At 37.8% G+C, this 20,535-nt stretch overlaps 2 long non-coding RNA genes across 3 annotated transcripts in view; one reads left to right on the plus strand and one right to left on the minus strand.

Annotated features, from left to right (window-relative positions):
* LOC134790059 (uncharacterized) overlaps positions 1–16,141 on the plus strand; it is a 509,644-nt gene extending 493,503 nt beyond the window's left edge. For both annotated transcript variants that reach the window (XR_010144153.1, XR_010144152.1), the window contains exon 2: positions 16,040–16,141. This is a non-coding gene — a long non-coding RNA (uncharacterized LOC134790059). The remainder of the gene's footprint in view (positions 1–16,039) is intronic.
* Positions 16,142–17,791: 1,650 nt separating this feature from the next.
* The window catches only part of LOC134790058 (uncharacterized), a 444,063-nt gene continuing 441,319 nt past the window's right edge, over positions 17,792–20,535 (minus strand). The window contains exon 3 of the long non-coding RNA XR_010144151.1: positions 17,792–17,807. This is a non-coding gene — a long non-coding RNA (uncharacterized LOC134790058). The remainder of the gene's footprint in view (positions 17,808–20,535) is intronic.

The following is a 20,535-nucleotide window of genomic DNA, read 5'->3' on the forward strand; positions in this document are numbered from 1 at the left end:
TTAAGTTTCGTTCTTAAGATTTCTTCCGGATGGAATTTGAAGTCAAAAGTATATATCCAATTTACAATCTAACTCAGGATACCGCTCTGGACCGATCAAAGTGGCGTGCTCTTGTGTTGGAGGCCAAGACTCATTTTGGGTCACCGCGCCAACTAAGTAAGTAAGTAAGTAAGTAAGTAACTCATGTCACGGCAGGGTTATGGATTCTATCCAATCTGACCAACCTGTGCATCATCATTCATCAGCCCCTCTATTAGTCGTTCACTGACCGCGCATTTGTTTCTATAATTACAGTGGGTATCAGTTTATTAATTATTAAACCAGATTCCCCCAGTCAGCTGGGTGGCTTAAAAGGTTAAATCCATTGAAAAGCAATTACGATCTATCTTCGGGGACCTCGTTATAGTCAATTACAATTCGATCAATTAAATCCATTATCGTCGAAGCGCACCGCGTAGGGGCGCTTCGCCATTTTGTTACTTTATAATTCTACTATCTAAGTATCTACATATAATTACTACCATCTACCCCTTACTTCAAAAAAATGAGGATATCTTGTTTTTTGACATTGGAAATGTCTTTTCGTTCGCTCCAGTATACGGTCCGATTTCACGAAAAAGTGCGATCCCCTTATATCTCGGAAAGTTGTGAAGATATGATATTAAAAAATAGGCTCAAAAGACGCATAATCACGAGAGCTGTAAGGTGCAAAAATAATTATTCGAGAAAGTCATAAACAAAAAAAGTTATGGTCGAAATAGTGAAAATAAAATTCAATTTTTTCCGAATTTTTGATTTTGGTGCTCGATAATTTGGAAACGAAGAATGATATCAAAAATTTGAGAAAAACGGCTCTGGACAATTTAGTCAGCTACAATTTGAGCCTAAAACAAAGACGATCGGGTTAAGGGTTTGCCCTGTAGCCTAACCTTAAAATAGTCAAAAAGTCAGAACGACATTTTTCAAAGGACATTTATGACTTCATGTTTCGCAGAGTTCGTTATCGGTGTTTGTTGTGAATTATCGGGATTATGACGGCAGAATAACACTTGCACTGCGTGGGCTTTTAAAATCGCTGCAGATTTTTCTTGGTCTAACTCTATCTATCCTGTTTGAGACGGGCGTAGATAACGCACTATTCGACAATCTATGCATTCTTGTGGTGGTGGAAATAGAAATAGAGAGGCAGAGGTAGAGGTAGAGGTAGAGGTAGAGGTAGAGGTAGAGGGAGAGGGAGAGGGAGAGGGAGAGGGAGAGGGAGAGGGAGAGGGAGAGGGAGAGGGAGAGGGAGAGGGAGAGGGAGAGGGAGAGGGAGAGGGAGAGGGAGAGGGAGAGGGAGAGGGAGAGGGAGAGGGAGAGGGAGAGGGAGAGGGAGAGGGAGAGGGAGAGGGAGAGGGAGAGGGAGAGGGAGAGGGAGAGGGAGAGGGAGAGGGAGAGGGAGAGGGAGAGGGAGAGGGAGAGGGAGAGGGAGAGGGAGAGGGAGAGGGAGAGGGAGAGGGAGAGGGAGAGGGAGAGGGAGAGGGAGAGGGAGAGGGAGAGGGAGAGGGAGAGGGAGAGGGAGAGGGAGAGGGAGAGGGAGAGGGAGAGGGAGAGGGAGAGGGAGAGGGAGAGGGAGAGGGAGAGGGAGAGGGAGAGGGAGAGGGAGAGGGAGAGGGAGAGGGAGAGGGAGAGGGAGAGGGAGAGGGAGAGGGAGAGGGAGAGGGAGAGGGAGAGGGAGAGGGAGAGGGAGAGGGAGAGGGAGAGGGAGAGGGAGAGGGAGAGGGAGAGGGAGAGGGAGAGGGAGAGGGAGAGGGAGAGGGAGAGGGAGAGGGAGAGGGAGAGGGAGAGGGAGAGGGAGAGGGAGAGGGAGAGGGAGAGGGAGAGGGAGAGGGAGAGGGAGAGGGAGAGGGAGAGGGAGAGGGAGAGGGAGAGGGAGAGGGAGAGGGAGAGGGAGAGGGAGAGGGAGAGGGAGAGGGAGAGGGAGAGGGAGAGGGAGAGGGAGAGGGAGAGGGAGAGGGAGAGGGAGAGGGAGAGGGAGAGGGAGAGGGAGAGGGAGAGGGAGAGGGAGAGGGAGAGGGAGAGGGAGAGGGAGAGGGAGAGGGAGAGGGAGAGGGAGAGGGAGAGGGAGAGGGAGAGGGAGAGGGAGAGGGAGAGGGAGAGGGAGAGGGAGAGGGAGAGGGAGAGGGAGAGGGAGAGGGAGAGGGAGAGGGAGAGGGAGAGGGAGAGGGAGAGGGAGAGGGAGAGGGAGAGGGAGAGGGAGAGGGAGAGGGAGAGGGAGAGGGAGAGGGAGAGGGAGAGGGAGAGGGAGAGGGAGAGGGAGAGGGAGAGGGAGAGGGAGAGGGAGAGGGAGAGGGAGAGGGAGAGGGAGAGGGACTCGTCTCGATGAGCACTTAGGAGAGTAGTACCCAAGATAGAGCTGATGCTGAACCCTGGCTGTACCTAAAGGAACTCAGGTTTGTTGCAACATAGGCACACGCTGTTTTGGTCATCCGACTCGTCTTGATGAGCACTTAGGACAGTAGTACCCAAGATAGAGCTGATGCTGAACCCTGGTTGTACCTAGCGGAACTCAGGTTTGGTGCAACATAGGCACACGCTGTTTTGGACAGCCGATTCGTCATGATGAGCACATGGTAGAGCATTACCCAAGATAGCTGATGCTGAACCCTGGTAGTACCTATTGGAACTCAGGTTTGGTGCAACATAGACAAACGCTGTTATGGTCATCTCTCGTCGCGTCAAACTGCTGTCAAGAAAATTTCATATCTAGCAAATGGGCCACTGCCGATCAAGACTCGAGTGACGATAACGGCGATGTGGCTACCACTTCTCGAGATGACTACGGATTTGCCGTGTAATAATTTTCTTGTACTTTGAACATTAATATATCCTGCTTATTAATCGAAAAATGAAATATGTACCTATACTTATGCGCCACGGCGACAATTATTCAAACTTGGATACGCGTGTGGAAATTTTGCAATTTGTTTGTTCACATGCGTTATGTCCAGGATACTTGTGTTACTTGTGTTAGTCTTAGAATAAAATAATTATCATTCAACGTTGTAGTTTTATTTTGTAACTTTTTCCTTATCCAGACTTTCTCGTCGCTCAGCGACAATATTTTTTCGAATTCCGTAGATTCATTTCCAATGTGCTCGATAGTCGTGTGAGGCACGAAATCTGTGAATTTTTATCCTAAAAGCCTCCTTAACTGACGAACGGGCGTTGGGCGAACGTAAGGCGTTGAACTTGATCCATACCTACGGTGGAATAACTAAATAGACAAACTTCACAAGCGACTAGCTAGCGATTGCTACACGAGAGTTCTCAATGAACACTCATGAAAACTGACAAGAAAACATTATTGATCTTTCCAAAGCATTTTACGCTACTGTGTTGAAGTTTGGAGCAATGCAAGTAAAATTAATGCCATACTGCGTATGCAAAAAAAAATAGTAACATCCGACATCGACAGAGTTTGTCTGGCCTGAGACAGTGAGTTTTTCCACTTTTCCTTTATTGTTAAGCAACATGTAAGAAGTTTTGAAACAGATGTGTCTCTAACAATTTCTGTAAGTAATAGGCTTCCCTGGCTTACGGGACAGAACAAGTTGTCAATGCGTTTTTATACCAAGTAAGTATCTAAAAAAATTAGGACCTTACGATCAATTCACAAACTAACAAAGCGTCTGTTACGTTCTGCTTCTGATCTAGCAAATATTTAACCTTCCTTGCGGTAGGCACCATCCCGGAAAAAATCCGATATAATGATGCGATAGAGTCTGTGGGGAAAGAGAAGAGTCGTATAATGTACGGGCTCGCTTACATTCCACGACTCTTCTCTTTCCGCACAGACTCTAACAAATATGATGAGCCGTCAGCCCTGTATAAATATTAAATCAAAATAGGGGCTAAGCTAATCTAACTTAGCCAAGGACGCCTAAAATGTACACTACTATATGCTGCTAGAGGTAGTCCTCTAGCAGCATATAGTAGTGTACATTTTGATATTCGAAAAATTTTGGAAAGTCCAAGATTATAAGACCGCCCGATTATTATGAGTAGATATACTTCTTTATTTTACTTCTAATGACATTTATTGGTGACATTGTTCAGCGATCTGATACAATTTGAAGTGTTATAGTCAGACAGCCGGACACGCTCGTAAGTTTTACGTTTATGTTCCTTTATCGCCTATCAATGCGAATGTTACATAAGATTTATGGCCGGATTCAAGAAAATCTGGGAACCAGCACTTGTAATAATAATATCCCTAAATATTATTTGACATGAATACGTAATGTTTGATGGACTTATTAAAATATTTTACCACAAACTGATTGAAAAATAAAGGATACACTTTAAAAAATTCTTATATTGGGTTATAATTATTATAATTCATAAAAACTCGTTCACGTTCTAAAGTTAACCTACCCACCTAAACGTATTATTACGTTACCATACAGTAGAGTTTTGAATAAATTTTACGTAAAAAAAATATCAACTCTACTTGTCCAAACCCTTCTTCAGTATAAATTAAACTTTGCTTTCTTCAAGTTCAACATAATAAGGTAAGGCTAAGAAAAACGTCGGCTTATCTTTATTACCAGAGAATGTGCAAAGTTTCAGAAACCAAAGTTTACCTTTCTGAATTAAGATTATTCATTAGATGAATAGATAACTATTAACAATTTTATTGAACAAGTCAAATGCTTAGAGATACTGACCGTAGGCATAGGTAGTTAAAAATGTAATATTAAATTGTCGAAAGAATCTTTGCGCTATAATTGCATTTATTAATGCTACAATTTTGCTTCAGCCCTCGTAAAGCTATAAAAATGAGCAATACCAATAAAAGATCAAAAATAAATTAAAATCCAAGCAGGAATAGAAAAGAAACAGTACAGTATAGTAGAGTTTTTTTTATTGCGACCGATAGCCGCGGCGAAAACCAATAAATTGCGGTGTTCTGCTAACAGCGAGTTCGCAGTTTTGTTTATCTCGTCGAAGACGCTTACAGAATAGTGAAAAGCCGCTTACCTGCACTGAAAAAATGCCTTGGTTGATTTTACGAAATTTTTATTGGTTGATTTCAGTTTTGTAAAATTTAGTAGAATTATAGTTAATATCACAAAACCTGCAAGATTGAAGTTACGAAACATACTTGGGTTGCCGTCTTAAACAAGTACTTTTGTAAATTTCAGCTACACGATATCTAAAACTTACCAAACTATAGGAGTACACTCTACAAAACTTCTAGTTTAGTAAATAATACAAAATCTGTTTGTACATTTTGCACACAAAATACGTAATACTTACCGAACTAATTACGTAATATTTACAAAACTGTAAGTTTAGTAAATAATACTAAATTTCTTTGTAGATATTAGCAAACACAAATGTTAAACTTACCAAACTGTATAAGTAAAACTTACAAACTATTACTTTAGTAAATAATACTAAATCTCTTTGAGAATTTTAGCTAACCAGTTTGGTAAACTTACCAAACTGTATAAGTAAAACTTACAAAACTATTATTTTAGTAAAAAATACCAAATCTCCTTGAGAATTTTAGCAAACCAGTTTGGTAAACTTACCAAACTGTATAAGTGAAACTTACAAAACTATTACTTTAGTAAAAAATACCAAATCTCCTTGAGAATTTTAGCAAACCAGTTTGGTAAACTTACCAAACTGTATAAGTGAAAATTACAAAACTATTACTTTAGTAAAAAATACCAAATCTCTTTGAGAATTTTAGGAAAACAGTTTGGTAAACTTACCAAACTGTATAAGTAAACCTTACAAAACTATTACTTTAGTAAATAATACTAAATCTCCTTGAGAATTTTAGCAAACCAGTTTGGTAAACTTACCAAACTGTATAAGTAAAACTTACAAAACTATTACTTTAGTAAAAAATACCAAATCTCTTTGAGAATTTTAGCAAAACAGTTTGGTAAACTTACCAAACTGTATAAGTAAACCTTACAAAACTATTACTTTAGTAAATAATACTAAATCTCCTTGAGAATTTTAGCAAATCAGTTAGGTAAACTTACCAAACTGTATAAGTAAAACTTACAAAACTATTACTTTAGTAAATAATACTAAATCCCCTTGGCAATTTTAGCAAACCAGTTTGGTAAACTTACCAAACTGTATAAGTAAAACTTACAAAACTATTACTTTAGTAAATAATACTAAATCCCCTTGACAATTTTAGCAAACCAGTTTGGTAAACTTACCAAACTGTATAAGTAAAACTTACAAAACTATTACTTTAGTAAATAATACTAAATCCCCTTGACAATTTTAGCAAACCAGTTTGGTAAACTTACCAAACTGTATAAGTAAAACTTACTAAACTATTACTTTAGTAAATAACCAGATTTATAATTAACTTTCCCGCGTTAATATCTCTTTAAATATTGTTCCTAGCGAAAAATTTAACGGAATCTTTCTTGTAGGCAATTTTATGCAGATTACTTATCTAATAGAACATTTTTGGCTATGAGCCACCGTTTACGAAAAACTAAAAACAGGGACCTTTAAAGTCAAATATCTCACTTCCGGTCAAGAATTCGATCAAACAACTGGCAAATTCGGATTCAGCGGGGTCTAATTAGGTTAAAAAAAACAACGGGTTGCACTCCGGGAGTGCCGACAGAAGTGAAAACTAAATATATTTGGTCATGATATTTTGAGTTTTATTCACCAGTACTAGAGTTCCCTTTTATTAGCGATTTCATCAAGATGAGACTTTATTGAATTATTGAATTATATTGGAGTGATATAAAGTTGAATGTAACTGTGAGATTTTCGTATTTCAGCCCGTACAAGATTAGAAAATTGAGCTTTATTGCTTAATATAAAAGTCCAGTTTTAAATAATTGACCTGATTATGATACGTTATGACTAAAGTTCTTTGGTGAATAACATTGTCCGTCACACATGACATAAGTCACGCAAGCGCCCTGCGCCGCCTACATGAAACAGCAGGCTCAGGCATACATTTTCGCCGTGCGGTAGAAAGAGACTAGACGCCTTACGCGTTACGCGTTACGCTGTCCCGAGTTTATCATTTTTTCCCCACCTCAAAAAGTGCTTAGCGCCGCTAAAGAAGTTTTCACTTCAAAAACCCGGTTGCCAAAAAGTAACCACTCAACCGTCCGGCCCGCGAGACTGTTTTCCTGTCAACCGTCCGGGTTTTTTTAGCGACGCACGCCCCGCGCAGCGCATTCACAACTTTCTACAAAAATTATGACTACACTGCCATCTACATTTTTTTAGAGCTAACTACTTTATTAGGCTACGTTGTCCCATCAAGAGAATTAGGAAATAATGCCGAAATATTCCGTTAGATGGCTCTGAAATCAATTCTTTCTTCCACCCCTTATATATTATATAGGATAGTAAGGTTCCCGCGGACGGTTAAGAGCATATTTTTAGGGTTCCGTACCCAAAGGGTAAAACGGGACCCTATTACTAAGACTTCGCTGTCCGTTCGTCTGTCACCAGGCTGTATCTCACAAACCGTGATAGCCGATAACCTATATCTGTCCCTGCTCATTGGAAAACGAATAAAACAGTTTTAGAGCTGCGTTTTGCTTTGCGATAGTTGCGTCCGTTATGCGCGAATATGTTATCGTATGTCGCCCCCTCTTTGTCATCGTTTTTAGGGTTCCGTTCCCAAAGGGTAAAACGGGACCCTATTACTAAGACTCCGCTGTCTGTCCGTCCGTCCGTCTGTCACCAGGCTGTATCTCACGAACCGTGATAGCTAGACAGTTGAAATTTTCACAGATGATGTATTTCTGTTGCCGCTATAACAACAAATACTAAAATAAGAATAAAATAAAGATTTAAATGGGGCTCCCATACAACAAACGTGATTTTTGACCAAAGTTAAGCAACGTCGGGAGTGGTCAGTACTTGGATGGGTGACCGTTTTTTTTTTGCTTTTTTTTTGTTTTTTTTTTTTATATGGTACGGAACCCTTCGTGCGCGAGTCCGACTCGCACTTGCCCGATTTTTTTTCGGATACTATGCTATCGTCGGACGGTCAAGTTGATTAGCCAGTCGAAGTCGAATTTTACAAAAATAAGACCAGTCTATATGGGAGCCCCACTGAAATCTTTATTTTATTCTGTTTTTAGTATTTGTTGTTATAGCGGCAACAGAAATACATCATCTGTGAAAATTTCAACTGTCTAGCTATCACGGTTCGTGAGATACAGCCTGGTGACAGACGGACGGACGGACGGACAGCGGAGTCTTAGTAATAGGGTCCCGTTTTACCCTTTGGGAACGGAACCCTAAAAACGATGACAAAGAGGGGGCGACATACGATAACATAGTCGCGCATAACGGACGCAACTATCGCAAAGCAAAACGCAGCTCTAAAACTGTTTTATTCGTTTTCCAATGAGCAGGGACAGATATAGGTTATCGGCTAACGAAAGAGCGAGATAGAGATAAAAACGAAACGAAACGGATTGAGCTTTGTTCAGGTAAACGCTAGCGCGCGCTTTTTACCAGGCATATTCAAAAACTTCAATGTTCGTTAGACAAATAAGTGCTTTATTTTATAAGCATTAGAGTTTAAATTAAGGAATCTTTTAATGCGTAAAATTAAAGGAAGTATCGTCAGTTGAATAACGTTAAAAATGATTCACGACGCTTAACGAACACTCGCTAGCATCACGAATTGAGGGCCATTTTATGTGTGACCTATCGATTTATCTTTATAAAGTACTGAAGTTAGGGGTCAAGTTATATTAGACATTTGTGAGACGATGCAGATTAGGTTTTTATGAAATGTGAATTGCGTGTTGTACGTTTTATTTGTTAGTTCAATGCGATTTCGTTTCGTTTCGTTCGACACACACAGGGAATCCAGTTATTTTAGAAACTGTTTTTGAAAACCCATCAGTTTGTCACTGACATAAACGCCGTCGAGAACGTAATTTACTTTCTAATCTTTCTATACATCTCACTCGCACTCGCATATTTGTGCAAACGGGATGTATAGAAAGTAAATTACGTTCTCGACGGCGTTTATGTCAGTGACAAACTGATGGTAACCCTACAGTTACGTGATTAAAAAAACGGTTACGTTTCGTTTCACGGAAAAACTCGAAACGACCCAGCTCTAAAGCATACATAGGGACAGACAGACAGAGGGAAGCGACTTCGTTTTATACTATGTAGTGATAAACCATAGACTTGTAAATTTGTCTATACCTTAACCCTTTTCTTGGCAACGTAACACCCGTGATACGTGAGGTAAAAAAATCTAACAACTTCATTTTACTACTTAATAAGTTATTCCATATGTTAATCTACCCTCCTATATTTAAACAAAAAATAATGCACACTAATGTCAGTGTCAATTATGTAATTAGGAATCGTCAACATGGCGCCACCGAAACAATACATGTCGTTACGTCCCGTATGTGTACCACTTATTTCTTAGATTTCATTTCAATATATTTTCGCATATTTTGCGTTTAATGTCATTTATTATCTATCATTGTGTAAAGATTTAAAAGTTAATTTTAAAACTTAGAACACATAAAAATTTCACGTCCAACGTTGTCGTCAAAATAGATTTACATAAATAAGTTTTTGGCCAAAATTTCATTTTTGGTAAAAGCTTTTATCGCTGACTATACTTTTTTTACGACAGACAACTAATACTCATCGAGACAATTCTAAAAACCCCTAACACAATTAGGTTGCGTTGTTTCATCACAGAGTTCCTATGGCCACCTCCTGTCTCCATCATCAGATCAGCTCGTTGGTACCATAATATTGCATTGTCATCCGATTTATACATGCATGCAAAATTTCAGCTCAATCGGAAACCGGAAAGTGGATCAAATTTAACTTGCAAGATTTGATTACAGACCGACAGACAGACAGACAACGGTCAGGTGAAACTAAATAAAAGCTTTTAATTATTTTTATTTTTGATTGTTTTTACATTTTAAAGGTTTGGCGAAAACGTGTAGTAATAAAATATTTAACCTTTATATTTTTATTAGTTATTTCGATCTTTGAAGCTATTTAAGTATTGTTTTATCATTATATGCCTATCAGGCCTACGCTGCTACGCCGCAGACCGTTCCGCGGAAAAAAATGTTTATGGCGAAATATGCCCTTCTACAATCGTTTTGTCTTTCAAAATATTTATTAGTTTAGCTTTACATTTGCACGTAAGGACTTTTTGTTATGTTTGTTGGAGTTTCACGATGTGAAAATTTTAATGCCTGGTGATTAGGCAATAGACGATTTTCGTGTATTTTGAAGATTTAATGGCCACCTGGTACCTTAAATTGCCTTATACTCGTAGTAGTGATAAACGATGATTTCTGTTAACTAAGATGTAGTATTATTTATATCGAAAACCACATTTGTTTTCTACAAAATACATAACTACTTCATCGAGGACATTGCATTGTATCAAATATGATACATACGTTTTTAAGAAACTGAAAAGCTATGGATTTTTTTCCGTATTTTTTAGTTGCTGAGTAAGCCTAAAAGGTGACAAAAAACTAAGAAAAAAACAGCATTGAAGATATTTTGTCCTTGCCAAGAAAAGGGTTAAGTAATATAGTTGAAAATGGCCAAAACCGACACAGTGGCCACAACCGGAGCATCCTGCCCTACCCTCTTTCCTTGGTAGCTCTAATATTAAGCGCTTAAATTTGTAACGGGCCCTCTTATTAAATTTCCATTAGTTGTACGAAATTTTGGCATGAAGGTGAAGATAAATTGTTACCGAATTACGGCCGAGTCTTTATTATTAATATTAGAAAGCTTGAATGATGGTCTAGACTAGACAAAAAGCTTAAAATAGAATAAGCATACCTACCCAGCTGGCCGTGTAAATTGCTTTTCGGTGAAGAAAAACATCGTAAGGAAACCGGACCTAATACCGATAAGGCCTAGTTTCCCCTGTGAGTTGGAAGGTCAGATAGCAGTCGCTTTCGTAATAAGTATTTATTTATTTATACCTAATATATACCTAATAGACAAACTCGAAGAAGCTATTAAAAGAGCATTTGGAATATTTGGATTCTATATATGTGTAGGTATTTACTGGAAATTGTAACTGTATAATGTGTATTGCGCAATTAGGTACCTACTTACCAAAGTAGACTATTAAAATTAACCCAAAATGTTTTGTAAATTATACAAATTTGACTTTAGTAATGCGTTGGCCGCGAGTGAATGAGTGAGATGGCGAGATATGTTAACAAGCGTGCGCACACGGGACAATACTCACGCTCATTCCCGATTCCCGCCCCGCCCAGCAGTGTTGCCAGTGCTAGGTATCTACACCGCTTATTATTATCCCGCAATACTGCAGATAAAGTAGTGTAAAGTGAAAATATTAACTACTACTAGAGTCAGGCCACAGAAAGTCGGTAGCGCTAGATGAAAAGTAGTTTTTAGAAATCAGTATGTGACAAACTGGTGACAAACCACAACCACAGAAAATGGATTAAATAGTCTTGATACTTGTGAAATTTATTTACCGTCTATGAAAAATGTAAGCTGTGCATTATGGTTAAATAAATTTAATTCCAACAATAAATGTCACTAATAATATGTATACTTACATCTACTAATGTTGATAAATAATATTGGGAGAATGTGACATTTGGCATGTGACATGTGACTCGCCAAATGTGTACAATCGCTTGCTCGATAGTATTAGAAAAGCAGCTACCACCGCGGGCTTTAAGAATAAATTAAAAATGTTATATATTATAGTATATTATAGTTAGGAAGAGTTCTTTAACCTACCTATTCTAATATAAGTCAAAGTGATGCGAACATGTATTTAATAAATTTATGTATAAATTATGTATAATACCAAAAATGGTAAATAGGTACAGAGGGCCTACCGCAAACGCCGAAGTTGGCAAATTGCGGGCATCTTTCTCTTTTAATCCCATTAAGGCGTAATTATATTGATAGAGAAATTGCCCGCAATTTGCGAACTTCGATTTTCGGAAAAACGAAATAAACCATTAAAACAATAAACATACATTCAAAATAAATTTAAGCTTTAACTAGTAGGTACCCATGCCGTAAGCATACGCATGGAGATTATGGGTTCGAGCTCGAAACACAGCTCGTACCAATGAGTTTCTCGAAATGTTAGAGGAAGTTCATAAGATAAGTATGCCTACACCTATTAGGTGTGTTCAATTTGCTGTGAAACCTTAATCTAACTAAACCAATATTATATTATCTACATATGGTGCAAGTATTAAGATGTTTCATTCCACTTACCCGTCATCAACTACAAATTTTGTAAACATTGTCGTTTTTGAGCTTGAATCGCTGCGTGCTGATTTTTTACTAGTGTAAAATTATTCCTCATGCGGGAAAATAACTCCTGCACGCCGGTTTTGTAAGGTTTCACCATGTTTTTCCCGTTCATCACAAAACACAACGAATATTTAAACGATTTTGCAAAGCTCATTTGGTCTGACCCTAAAGTGATTTTTTTCGGGTGAAGTCGTGCAATTTGGGGCTACCCTGGCAACATTGGCGGCGCTGGCGCAGACGCGCAGACGCCAGTCAGCGACAAGTCGACAACGGCCATTTTGCATCCGCGTTGGTACGAGTTCTGTCGTATTACTGTCCGTATTTTGTCTGTAATAATCTTTTAAAGTAAAAGAGGAGTGTTTTACTGTGCGTGAAAATGGCATCTGAAGAAGATGAAGACAGCCTAAGTTTAGGACTCCAGTATTTGGAAGAATGGGGTTTATCGAAAAGCACCATCAATAATTTTGCTGGTAAGTCTTGCATATATTATATTGCATCATTATACCGTATTTACCTAATTATTTATTAAGAGTGATCAATGTATTGTAGGTACCTATTTCAATTCTCTTTTTTATAATGCAGGGTCCTTTTTTGAGTTTAATTTTACTTGATTTTACTTAGTCTCAAATGTACAAATTCTGGATTAAACTTGTCATGCCCGAGATGTCATGACTTCATGACGATCATGTTTCTTCACTGCATAAAGCTTATTTTCCTATAGTATTATAATTTTGTATAGCGGAATCATAAGAGTTTTGTCCACAAGAATTTGCCATGCAAAAAGTGATTTGTCACACCAACCGCCAACCGCTAGTCTATTTGGCCGCCATTTTGTGCGTCTTTTGGGGTTTACAAAACAGGAAATTTAATTCTACGAAACTCAACTTAAGAAAGTCCTACACTATTTATCTAAGTAAGTACCTAACTAAAATGGCTTCGCTTGTTTTATCTTTCAGATAATGGCATAAGTTTTAAACTTATGGAAAAAATTCAGGATCCCGAGCTGAAAGAGTTGATTCCAAATATAAAGGAGAGAATATTATTCAAGACTGGGCTCGAGAAACTACATCAAATAATCCATGTAAGTAAAGTAAACCTACTCGAGTGTTATTTTGCCGTGTTGAAATGATTTGCATAGAGGCATTCTATAAAGAGGCCTGTGTGTTATAAAAAAACCTGCTAAGGACGAGTCCGACTCGAGCATTGGGGGTTCCAAGTCAATGAAATATACTTGTATTATCAGGTTCATATGTATAAGTACGATCCCAAAGGTTCAAAAACCTCTGAGCAACCTTATGCAACTACTTTATTAAGGCGTGTTGACATATTTTTGGGCACTTTGTCCGTGCATGTATTTCTAACGACTGTACTGTATGTATGTCAGGCCGCATAGTTACAGATAAGGCACCATGTGAGAAGCTGTGTTTTCATATATCTGACACTGACACCTGGCACACTGTGTCACTTTGTATGGATGGAAACACAGGTTCGCATATCTCTGGTGGATGCTCACCCTTACTCGGATTTTTGATCTTATAAGTTTAACAGTCATGTATTTTTGTGTATCTCGCTGTGGCATCATAGCATCCAAGCGAGTGAACAGATTTGTCTGATTTTTTAAATTGAATGTACCTACCGGAGACGGTTGTCAGCTATGTTTAGTGGAAGTAAGAGCAGTCATCTCCATGATATTCAGCGTTCATTGAAACTAGTGACAGGATTTTAGTCAGTATTGAAGCTAAGAATTTCAAATTTTGGTTTCTATTCGTTTTAGTATCATCAAAGAGAATAGATAGTATAGAGGGGTCCTGTCATAGTAAATTTTGTAGAACAGTAAATTTACTGCCATCTATCAACACCCGACTAAAACTCAAAATGAAAATGTATAAAATTATCAAAAAGATTTATATTTATGTATATGGAGAAATGATTTTATTATTTTTATATCATTTTGACCCATGTTCATTCACTGATATCTATGTGTTAAAATTGTTAAATATGGAACGGTGTCGTCACGCCATCTAGCCGAGCATAGGCTAAAGGTGTGTGCGCCATCTATCCGAGAAGGACTTTTTCTTGATTTCCGAGGCACGTTTTTTTCTTAGACTTTATTCATCTTATACGAAGTTACATATGTCGTTGGTATCATTTTTTCACCACAGAATAAATAATAGTACTAAGTACAGAAGAATCACTCTCTAACATAACGCGTCTGTTATGATCAGCACAGATATGGCCGCTAGGTAGCGACAGCGCCACGCGCGGCTTATGGCAAACCCCAAAATTGGGGCCGAACGGATGTACTTTTAGCTACCTGTAGCAAAGCGACGAAATCGCGGAGTGAGACACGCCTGACACCACTCACTACTTAAATGAGGGTCTCATGATGACCAGCTACTTGTGTTGAGGATGGGAATGGTCATAGAGAAGCTGAAAACGTACACTCGTCTATTCTTAGGGTTCCGTACCAAAAAGGTACAAAAAGAACTCTTATGCCTCAGAGTGTAGTACCTGGCGCAGTATATTATTAGGTCTAACTCGTACTTGCCCATTTGTTTTTGCAGGACACTGCATCTGAAGATACAGATTCAATTAATGGTGATTTGATGGTGCCAAGCTTGTCATCAAGTTCAAGTACCTCTGGAGTAAGCGACCGTTGCGTAGAGAAATCTCCTGTAAGTTTTTATGCTTTTTAATTTAAGTCTACTATATGTTTATCTCTTCTTCCTTTTTAATCTTTTTTTTTATTTCAATATTAGGTACAAATTGATTTGAAACAAATCCTAACAACAACTAATTGTGGTGAACTGTGTCTTGCATCTGCATCTGCAAACAAGCCCCTAGATAATGCATTAAGGAACCAACTATAGATGGTCAAGCAAATCTTGTCAGTAGAAAAAGGCGCGAAATTCAAATTTTCTATGAGGCCATATCCCTTCGCGCCTACATTTTTCAAATTTGCCGCCTTTTTCTACTGACAAGATCTGCTTGACCAAGTATAGTTCGAACCGTAGTAGAATATTACATCAAACGTTACAATAAAATGACCAGTCAAGACTTTGATGTATTGTCCGATCAAATAGTAATGCTGTTTCCCTCGGAATGCAAGGTTTTTAGTTTTTTTTGTTGGTAGAAGTACAGTAGATTACTATTAGTAGTACGTAGCAAACTAAAAGTAAAATTTTGTGACACACTCTGGGAATGGAGAGGGCGCTTAACCACGTCCGGTCGACCACAATCAACCGGCTATGGAGGATTTGATGCTATAGGTATATTGTAGACTTTGAAACTCTTTGCAATAATGTTTATATTTCGGGCAAATTCTTTAGGTGAAAGGCCAATTTTTCTTTGACACTGGTATTAGGGTGTCCCTTATATTGCGATTTTGAGAAATTAATAACGCATACCCCCAAAATGTATTTTTATTTATTTAATCGTATGGCATGATTTTACATAATAGACATTGATTTTATTTTATGGTACAAAGTAGGTAAGTCAAGTCAAATATCAACATTTAGACAGTTAGACAGTAGACTTTCAGTAGCATAGCATATATATTATATTTTTTACCCAAAAATACTCAACAAAAATATCAGGCCATTCGTGTAACTCTAACAGTTAGAGTTGGTTTTTAGGTTTGCAACGAGATTTTTTTTTATAATAGTGGGGTAGTGACCCTGCCTATGAAGCCGATGCATGGCCCCAGGTTCAAATCCTGGTAAGGGCATTTATTCGTGTGATGAGCACAGATATTTGTTCCTGAGTCATGGGTGTTTTCTATGTATTAAAGTATTTATAAATATTTATACAGGGTGACCTTAGCCATTGGACAAACCCTGAAATCCCACGTAGGGTTACTTCTCAGAAATGCTCTAATGGTAATATTTTTTTAATTAGAACAAAAGTTAAAAATATAAATTATCAAACAAAAGTTATTTCCAATAATCGACAACAAAAAGAAACATACTGTATTAATCATTGGCAGTGCTTTTGACAACTTGTTTGAAAATGTGCGGCAATGATGACATTTGTCAAAAGTCAGAATCTTATTAATGTCATAAATAAAAAAGATAATCAAAACGATCGAAGAAGGTTTCATACTATTTATTACCTCAGGAGCTACTAACACATACAGGTTGCTCCAAAGTAAAAAAATCGTAATTTGTTAATTTTTTCGTAACAGCTACACCGATTGTTATGATACTTTGTATACTGGTTCTAAATACCCTAATGCATATGTACATTTTGGCTTTGTCCAATGGCTAGGGACACCCTGTATATTATATACAGTGTGGAAAGATAAGTCGGGCCCTGGAGGGAAACTACCTTAAATTCTTAAGCTGGCTCATTTTACTTAAAGGAGACATTCCTTTATTTTTATAAAGAAACAAAACTGCATTCAAAGATTTTTCTTGTTTTCTTCAATTTGGCTTGTCTAAAAAAATCTTGAGTACTAAATATTAGATTTTATGGATATTTTGTATGACAGACGAGTGTAAGACCTAATATTTCTTAGAGAAATGTTATCATTAACAGTAACTGTATCGATTAGTAGAATACAATTGCGAGTATTTATTTTTTGGATATTTTAGTCGGTTCGAGTCCCGGGCGAGGCAAGCGAGTTTTAGAAAATCTTTGAATGCAGTTTTGTTTCTTTTTAAAAATAAAGGAATGTCTCCTTTAAGTAAAATGAGCCAGCTTAAGGATTTAAGGTCGGTTCCCTCCAGGGCCCGCCTTATCTTTCCACACTGTATATCGTTGTCTAAGTACCCATCCAAGCTCAATAAGGCTTATATTGTACAAGCCTTATTGAGCTTACCATGGGTCTTAGTCAATTTGTGTAGTAATGTCCCTATTTATTTATTTGTATGGGAAAATCGGGTAAAAGTCAGCACGGGTTACAGTTACAGGAATGGCCTGAAACTTTTTTCTAGAGTGTTTTGGGGTACCTAAACAAAATATGTTTAGGGGGTATGCGTTGTTAATTTCTCATAATCACAATATAAGGGACATCCTATATATAGGCGCTAGTGAGCACGGCGGTGGTCTCTTAAAACGCGTCATATAGCTTTTTCAATAAGTAGTAGTAGTAGTAGTAGTTGTAGTCGTAATAGTAGTAATCATTTTTTTTAGTACGACGGTGGCAAAGAAAAGCACACGGCCTGCCTTATGGTCAGCAGAAACCGTAGCTCTTGCGACTCCAGAAGAATCACGAGCGCTCTGCCTGCTTTTATTGATTTGAGGATTCTTTGTGTTGAGAGCTAGAGACAAATACAGGTCCCTCACTCTTAACACAACGCATCCTCTGGACCTCTGGCGACCGTACTTACCACCAGGAACACAGCACCACATACCTGCAGAGCAAGCTTTATTTGTTGCACCAAAAACTACCTAGGTAACAACAGGCGGTCTTATCTCTAAAAAGTGAATCTCTTATCAGTGAAAATACTGATACAATTTTTTTTTTCAATGTACTTAGGTAACTCCATTTTAAATTCTGCATAGCTTTGTCAGCATAACTGATTTATAGTGCGTCAAGCAAATCTTGTCAATAGCAATGTAAAGCAAACTAAAGTAGGACATCCACATTCCACAGATAAAACACAGATGACACGCGATTTTCGAATTATTCGAACACAGTGTTGCTAACCCGCGATTTTCAAATTTGCCGCCGTTTGCTACTGACAAGATTTGCTTGGCCCAGTATTAATCCAGTAACTTTGTCGAATTTTGTAACCTGGCTCTTTTGCGTCAAATCCGGTAGTTCTGATTTTTTGCAGACTTGTTTATGATGTTGGCCCAATGAATAATCCAAGTTTGTGACTTCGAGCGCCGAACGCAACTTTGTCAAAAATCGAATAAACCGCAATTTTTTTTAGATTTGGGCGATTATAACCCTAAAGTACTAGTTTTTGGTAGTAACTTCCTAGGGCGTTTTTAAAGTAGACTAAATTTGCTACAATAAGACACTAGATTTGTCTCTGTACATCTAATATTTTCCGAGATAAAGCCTTTCAAAATTTTATAATTTTACATCAGTTCTTAGGTGTAATATAAGGGTTAGGCAGGTAATTGTAGAACGTGCCGGTGATGAATTCCATATAAATTACCAATCTAACCCTTATATTATAGCTAAGAACTGACGTAAAATTATAAACTTTTAAAAGGCTTTATCTCGGAAAATATTAGATGTACAGAGACAATTTTAGTGTCTTATTGTAGCAAATTTAGTCTACTTTAAAAACGCCCTAGGAAGTTACTATCAAAAACTAGTACTACAGGGTTATAATCGCCCAAACCTAAAAAAAATGCGGTTAATTAGATTTTTGACAAAGTTGCGTTCGGCGCTCGAGGTCACAAACTTGGATTATTCATTGGGCCAACATCATAAACAAGCCTGCAAAAAATCAGAACTACCGGATTTGCCGCAAACGCAAAATGTATAATTTTACTGTATTATATATATAAACTTATTTAATTTAGACATTGTAACAATCGACGTAACGTAAACTGTTAAAATTACAGGAGACATATTACATCCCCAGTCGGAAAGTTGGAGAAAAAACTTATATTCCCGCACAAGCGAAACTACCTACTCGCTACCGTAATCAGCTAAGAGTATTAAGGAAAAGTGGAGTAGTAACACGACTACCCACCAGTTCCGATAATAACGAAGATACCATTCCAGGTAGGCGTGACGTGTGTATTCATAGAGGTTCGATGTCATGGGCATACGAGTCGACGTTAAAGATATGTTTACACTTTTGCACCTTATTACAAAGGATTAAGGAGGAGCTAATCTTTGACGTCGACTGTACATGAATAAAATTACATTCTTCTATCACCTTATTTGTTGTGTATTGTATCATTTGTTGATCATGTGGGTAATGTGTATATTTGTTTATAATCAGGATCCAGTACTGATATTTCACCAGAAGAGGCAGAAGAACACAAGTTATGGTTGAAATTTAACAAAGAACCATGGGTAGACATTTTGGATAAATGGAACCAGACCAGAAGCAAAAGGTAGCAAATGTCGACCACACCTATCCGCTATTTTAGCAAACGGTGCACCAAACACCCCGTATAATACGAGTATTTGTGTTTGTTACAGAACCAGAGTGAAATCAAAAATAAACTGGAGCAATGCCAGAAAATGCATCTATCCAGAGGAACCACCTTCCAACCGCTGGTGATTGCCGTCGGACCAACGAGCAAGGACTTGAAGGATTTTTACGTAGCGGTTGAGTCAGTTCTCTACAAGGTAGATCAACTGCTAAAAGCTGTCGACGTGTGTTTCAAAGTAATTCACGTAACCAACGTTCAATACCCGCTAGAATGTTTAAGTATGACCATACGTCATTTATCCAAAAATATTTTTATAACTTGCACACCAAAAATGACAAGAAAATTTCTTCCGTCTATTGCTTTATATCAGATCTGACTGACTAATTGAGCATCTTTCAAGGACTTAAGATTTTTTGTGTTTTGACTATAGGGATAATAGTCTAGTAACAATGTAAATTTGCTTCATGTGTTCGATACTTAGATTTTTGTAATATAAATTCACCCACAACCTTTTTAGATATTACCATAATTCTACCATCTCATTAATATAACATATAATTTTAATCTATTTTTTTATCTATTACTTGTACTAGACGATAGGTTCTAGGTTCGCTTACGAGTAGACTACAGCATGTGAATTTTCGTTAGTGTAATTTGTTATTTATGGAAAAAACAAGATCAATATATAAAAATCCTCAGTACCAGTCCGCAGTAGGCTCAACTGAACCCGGTTCCCCATACAAACATAGTTTGGTTCTCTTTTTAAACGGTCTAGGTCGGAATATACTTCTAGCTAGAAATTATAAGAGAAAAAATAGAACGAGCATAAAGTTTTTCATAAAGTTTTTCATTTCATAAATTATAATTTCAAGCAACAGAAGCTAATTTACGACCTAGATGTGGCAGATCCCATTGTGTTTACAAAGTTGCCGTTTTCAAATGAGGACCAAACTACGTTTGTATGGGGAACCTGGTTCAGTCGAGCATACACTCTAGTACCAGTACTAGGCTCACGCGCTGTAGTCTCCCTGTATACAAACCCATTATTGATATGAATAGCCCAATTTTTTGTTCTTGAGTGTTATGTTACGTACATTGTACATATGTTTGTAGTGTTTCGTCTTAATTAGAAGA

This window comes from Cydia splendana, chromosome 4 (genome assembly GCF_910591565.1).
Source record: "Cydia splendana chromosome 4, ilCydSple1.2, whole genome shotgun sequence".
In the NCBI taxonomy this organism is placed as follows: domain Eukaryota; kingdom Metazoa; phylum Arthropoda; class Insecta; order Lepidoptera; family Tortricidae; genus Cydia; species Cydia splendana.